General features: G+C 37.3%; 1 protein-coding gene across 3 annotated transcripts in view; it reads left to right on the top strand.

The window, feature by feature from the left end:
• The window catches only part of LOC124522056 (EF-hand calcium-binding domain-containing protein 13-like), a 44,237-nt gene that overhangs the window by 897 nt on the left and 37,057 nt on the right, over positions 1-6,283 (top strand). The gene's annotated exons all lie outside the window — the stretch shown is intronic.

The following is a 6,283-nucleotide window of genomic DNA, read 5'->3' as shown; positions in this document are numbered from 1 at the left end:
CCGTGTGCACCCCCCCCATTACTCTAACTCTATAGATAAAAGTTTAAATCCTAAACATACCTAATCAGTGTTGATTATGTAACTACCCTAATTTTCTTTTATCTTTCCCTTAATATTTTGCAACATGAAGTCAACTTTAAAACAAAATAATAACACTAAGAAAAAAAACGTAATTTGCAACTTGTGGGTCATTCTGACATCCTGACATTGACAGTTAAAAAAAATTTTTTTTAATACTTTATTTTATTTTTTTTAATTATTTTTGGGACAGAGAGAGACAGAGCATGAACGGGGGAGGGGCAGAGAGAGAGGGAGACACAGAATCGGAAACAGGCTCCAGGCTCTGAGCCATCAGCCCAGATCCCGACGCGGGGCTCGAATTCACGGACCGCGAGATCGTGACCTGGCTGAAGTCGGACGCTTAACCGACTGCGCCACCCAGGCGCCCCAACAGTTAAAAATTTTTAATATGGGGTGCCTGAGTGGCTCAGTCAGTTAAATGTCCAAATTCGGCTCAGGTCATGATCTCATGGTCCATGAGCTCGAGCCCCTCATCAGGCTCTGTGCTGACTGCTCAGAGCCTGGAGGCTGAGGCAGATTCTGTGTCTCCCTTTCTCTCTCTGACCCTCCCCTGCTTGTGCTTTGTCTCTCTCAAAAATAAATAAACATTAAAACATTTTTTAAAAATTGTGTTTAGTATATTATTCAGTATCATTCATGATTAGTTTTGTTTTTCTTCATTAAGTACGTTTTTAAAAATCTCTTCCTATTGCACATGGTGTCACTCCCTTTTCTTTCTCTGTCCGGACTTCCTTTGGTCATGATTATCTATGTGTATAATTTTAAGCTCAATTTGGCTCAGTTGGTTGAGCGTCTGACTTCAGCTCAGGTCGTGATCTCACGGTTCGTGAGATCCTCAGCTGCTTCGGATTCTGTGTCTCCCTCTCTCTCTCTTCCTCCCCTGCTCACAGTCTTGTCTCTGCCTCTCTCAAAAATAAAGATTAAAAAAGATTAAAAAAAAATAATTATATAGTTCTAATAAACTTGCTACAAATAGAGCAGCCTCTTGCCTGATCCTTTCCTCAGTTTCTCCAGAGGCAAACATTTTAGCTGATTACCTGATACTTGTTTTCATGACTGTAAATAACATGTTTGTATTGCTTCTTGTTGATTTTTTTAAATTTTGGGTAGACCTAGTAAACTCCCTAATATGAAAAATAAGGATTTAGCTCTGTTTCATTTTCCCTGTCCCCACCACATCCACTTCCCATACCTATCCATCCTCCTAATATAGTCATAGGGTAATTGAGTAAGTTTTAAATCTGTATTTATGTTAATATATTTATGTACACACTATTCACTGCTGAGCCACATGTAAGTATCTTGTGGCTACTTTCTCTTTCTGTACAATTTTTCCCTCTTTGAGTTGTCTTACTTATTTGCTTGGTTTAAAAAAAAGTATATATATTACTGATTGAAGCTTAAACTCTGCCAACTGTCTAAATATCCTCTTCGTAAGTTTGTCTGCACAAGGTATTCTAGTAGTTTTGTCTTCTTGAATAAATCTTCTTTAGAGTATTTTGATGTTCTTCAGTATGAATTTGTTGCCCTCTACCTTTTGTGTGCAACTGTCATCTTGAGATCTTTCTTCTTTAACATGCTGGAGACTTTTCACTTCTCTCCTCCTATGACAGATTCTGTCTTTGTATTTTATTGATAGTTTGGATACAGAATTCTAGATTGTAAATAATTTTCTATGTTTTCTAGTTTTCAGTATTGCCATTGAAGTGCAAAATTTTCTGACTCTTGACTTTGACACTGATTTTTTTTTTTTCAAGCATATAGGATATTTTCTAGTCTTCTGAAAGTCTCCTTGAAAGAAGTTTCTTTGTAACGATTGTGCTGAATACAGCGTCCTTTGATTCTGGAAAATTAAAATAATTTGTTGATGATTTCCTTTCCTCTATTTTTTCTGTCTCTGTGGAAATCTTGATATTTGGATATGTGACATAATGGGATGATTCCTTTTTTTTTTTTAACCTTTTTCTCTTATCTCTTTGTTATGCTTTATTTATTTATTATTTATTTATTTATATTTATTACACAAGTGGGAGTGGAAGAGGGGCAAAGGAGGAGGGAGAGGGAGTCTTAAGCAGGCTCCAAACCCAGCACAGAACCCCACATAGGGCTCAGTCTCACGACTGTGAGATCATGACCTGGGCCAAAATCAAGAGTCGGACGCTTAACTGACTGAGCCACCCAGGTGCCACTCTTTGTTATGTTTTCTGAGAGAGTTCCTTAAATTTATCTTCCAATGCTTCTATTTCGTTTTTCATTTGTACTTTTAAATTTCCAATAATTTCTTTCCCCTCTGTTATTTTATTATAATAGCCTCCTCTTATTTCATGGGCATTTCTATTGTTCCACAAACAATATCTTCTGTTGCAACTAAGAACTTCTGTTGCAATGCTTTCGAGATTTCGTTTTTCATTCATATTCTGTCTCCTCCAAGGTATTTTTTTCTGTTTGTTTTTCATTTTAGAACTGTTCCTCAAATGTCTGGTGATCTTTGGTTGTCTACTCATATTTGAGAATGGTGAACTCAAAAGCTATTTGGAAGCTCTGAGACTGAGGGCAAAACTAGCTGATTATGAGCTGTAGGATAGTGATTCTTAACCAGAGATGATTTGGAGATTTCCCCCACCCCCCCACCCCGAGCTTCCCCTTCCCCCAGGAACATTTGGAAACATTTGGAGACATTTTTGGTCATCACAATCTGTGTTACTGGCATCAAGTGATGAGAGGCCAGGGATGCTTCTGAGTATCCTACAATACACAGGACAGCTCTCTCAATAAAGAAGTATCTGTCTCAAAATGCCAGTACTGCTGAGATTGAGAAACCCTGCTATCGGGTGGTCTGGCTGGGCTATTTGCCTGGAAAACCCTTAATATGACTGTCTTTAGGGTATATTTCCTTTTGAGATGGTCAGAGTGTTCAAAGAAACTTTGAATATCCTTCCCGGAGGTATAGCCTTGCTTCATAGAATTCCAGGTGTTAAATAAGACGAAAGACTGAAGTTCCCATTATTCAGTGTAAGCCTCCCTCCGAGTTTTGCAGGTAATACTCCTACCCTCTATTGTGTTTAGTATTCCATAATCCAGAGACCTTGTGTTTAACCCTTTCTGATGAATTGTCACTTTCCTGCTGGAGTAGGAGAAAATCAATAACTGGCTGTGCCCAGTGGATAAAAGTGAATGGCCGTGTGAAGAGACCCTAGGTATCAAATTACTACTTAAAGGGATTTTAACCAGTTCTTTCTTTTTAGCTTCACTCTTACCCTCACTTTTAGAGGTACCTAAATGCTACTAATTTATGAGCTTTTGGAGTTTTTGTGTTCTGAATTGGGTTGCTTCTTGGCTTTCCCCATTCTGCCTTATGGTTCAGCCTTTTCAGGTCTACTAAGTTCATCAGCTTTCCAGATTCCAAAATTTAATTGTAGTAGTTTCTTTTCCTCTTCTTTTTGTTATTATGGATTTGTGATGTTTTAAAAATTCCTTTAGTTTATTTTTGAGAGAGAGAGAGAGAGAGAGAGAGAGAGCGAGCGAGCCGGGGAGGGCAGAGAGAGGGGAAGACACAGAATCCAAAGCAGGCTCCAGACTTCAAGCTGTTAGTACAGAGCCTGATGTGGGGCTCCAACTCACAAACCGCGAGATCATGGCCTGAGCTGAAGTTGGACACCTAACTGACTGGACCACCCAGGCATCCCCAAAATTCCTTAGTTTAAATGGAGTGTTTGAAGGCTGTTCAATTTGCTATTATTACCTGAACGTTTCAAAGTTTATTTTGAATTCTAATTTTGTCTTTGATGTAGAAGTTTTTTCATTAATTTTTCTTTTCTGACATAGATATTCCTAATAATCACATACCCACCCCCATGCATAATAATTCATGTTATTCATTCTTCTGTATCTTTGCTGATTTTTTTACTAGTTCTGTTATAGAGAAAGGAACATTGTCTCCAAATATAATTGTAGGTTTGTCTATTTCTCCTTTCAGTTTTGTCAGGTTTTGGTTCATGCATTTTGAAGCTCTGTTGCTAGGTGAATTCACATTTAGAATAGTTATATCTTCTTGGTGAGCTGATTCTTTTATCATTACGCAATATGTATGTGATCACTGGTAATTTTCTTTTCTCTCAAGCTTACTTTTTCTGATTCTAATATAACTCCAGTTTTCTTTTGATTAGTGCTTAGATGGTAAGTATTTTCCATCCTTTTACTTTTAACCTTCTTATATCACCAGTTTTGAAGTATTTTGTAAACCACACAGAGTTGGGTGATGTTTTTTGTATTTATTTGTATAATTCCTGTATAATTCCTGTATTTTAATTGGAGTGTTTAAATCATATGTAATGTAATTACTTATACATTCAGACCAGGTATACCATATTATTATTTGTTTTCTATTTTTTCCTCTGTTTTTCAACCATTTTATCCCTTCTTTTTTGGGGAGCACTTTTTTAGTATGTGAATTTATTCTATATGTATTTTCACTATATCTCTGTATTTTTCCAGTGGTTGTTTTAAGGATTATAGTATACATACTTAACCTTTTCTAGTATACTAAAATAAATATTTTACCACTTCAAGTGGAATATAGAAGTTTTACCATTATATAGACCTTTTTACCCTCCCTCCGTTAAGCTGTAATTTTATTATGTATTACCACTATACACACTGAAAGCTTCAGACAATGTTTTATAAGTTTTGCCTTCAATGATCAAACATATTTTAAACTTCTAAGAGGAGAATAATAGTCTATCATAAAATCAAGTATTATAACATTTGAAATACTTTAAAATGTGTTATTCAAATGTAAGGTACTATTCTGAGCCGTCAGATGAATTTTATAAAGGAAGCCCCAGTGGGACATTGTATTAATATTTTTCTGAAGAGGTTATTTTATATACAAACTATTTTTTCCCACAAGTACTGAGAATCTTTAGGAGAGTAAATATTTGTATTCTGATGTTAAATTAAAAACAATTTTTTTAATGTTTATTTTTGAGAGAGAGGGAGACAGAACGTGAGTGGGGGAGGGGCAGAGAGTGAGGGAGACAGAATCTGAAGCAGGCTCCAGGCTCTGAGATGTCAGCACAGAGCCCAATGTGGGGCTCAAACCCATGAGCAGTGAGATCATGACCCGAGCCGAAGTGGGATGCCCAACGAACTGAACCACCCAGGTGCCCCTGTATTCTGATTTTATAAATAAAAATTTCCCCACTCCAACTTCCTTATACCTCAGTATGCTCATAACTAAGGGATTTGTAGCTGTATTGGCATATTTAGCCTATAATCTTTCAAAATTGGCAGAGTGGGGAATGAGAACTACACACTTCAGTAGGCTATCACTTTTGATTTGGTGTAACTTCAAATAGCTTTGGATAAAAGAATTTAAATATACCCACTCTCACCGCTGTTGTTTAACATAGCGCTGGAAGTTCTAGCATCAGCAATCAGACAACAAAAGGAAATCAAAGGCATCAAAATTGGCAAAGATGAAGTCAAGCTTTCGCTTTTTGCAGATGACATGGTATTATACATGGAAAATCCAATCGACTCCACCAAAAGTCTGCTAGAACTGATACATGAATTCAGCAAAGTTGCAGGATACAAAATCAATGTACAGAAATCAGTTGCATTCTTATACACTAACAATGAAGCAACAGAAAGACAAAGAAACTGATCCCATTCACAATTGCACCAAGAAGCATAAAATACCTAGGAATAAATCTAACCAAAGATGTAAAAGATCTGTATGCTGAAAACTATAGAAAACTTATGAAGGTAATTGAAGAAGATTTAAAGAAATGGAAAGACATTCCCTGCTCATGGATTGGAAGAATAAGCATTGTCAAAATGTCAATACTACCCAAAGCTATCTACACATTCAGTGCAATCCCAATCAAAATTGCACCAGCATTCTTCTCGAAGCTAGAACAAGCAATCCTAAAATTCATATGGAACCACAAAAGGCCCCGAATAGCCAAAGTAATTTTGAAGAAGAAGACCAAAGCAATCCCCTCAATCCAGTATGGTTCTCTCACAAGGGGAGCCCTTGCCAGCAATTCTGTTGGGGGTGAGGATGGGAAGGCCACTCAGGGGTCATGCATGGCCTGGATGAATGTGCCAGGGTCCCCCAGCTCATAATCATCACCCTTCAGATTTGTCTCCTTGGCACCCCACCCTAGAAGTTCGATTGGAGGACGCGTGTTACCCTTAG

Source organism: Lynx rufus, unplaced genomic scaffold (genome assembly GCF_022079265.1).
Source record: "Lynx rufus isolate CCGP_SWC_20201006 ecotype Redwood Valley unplaced genomic scaffold, mLynRuf1.p SCAF_34, whole genome shotgun sequence".
NCBI lineage: Eukaryota > Metazoa > Chordata > Mammalia > Carnivora > Felidae > Lynx > Lynx rufus.
The sequence above is the reverse complement of the archived record's forward strand: the minus strand, read 5'-3'. Positions and strand labels throughout refer to the sequence as shown.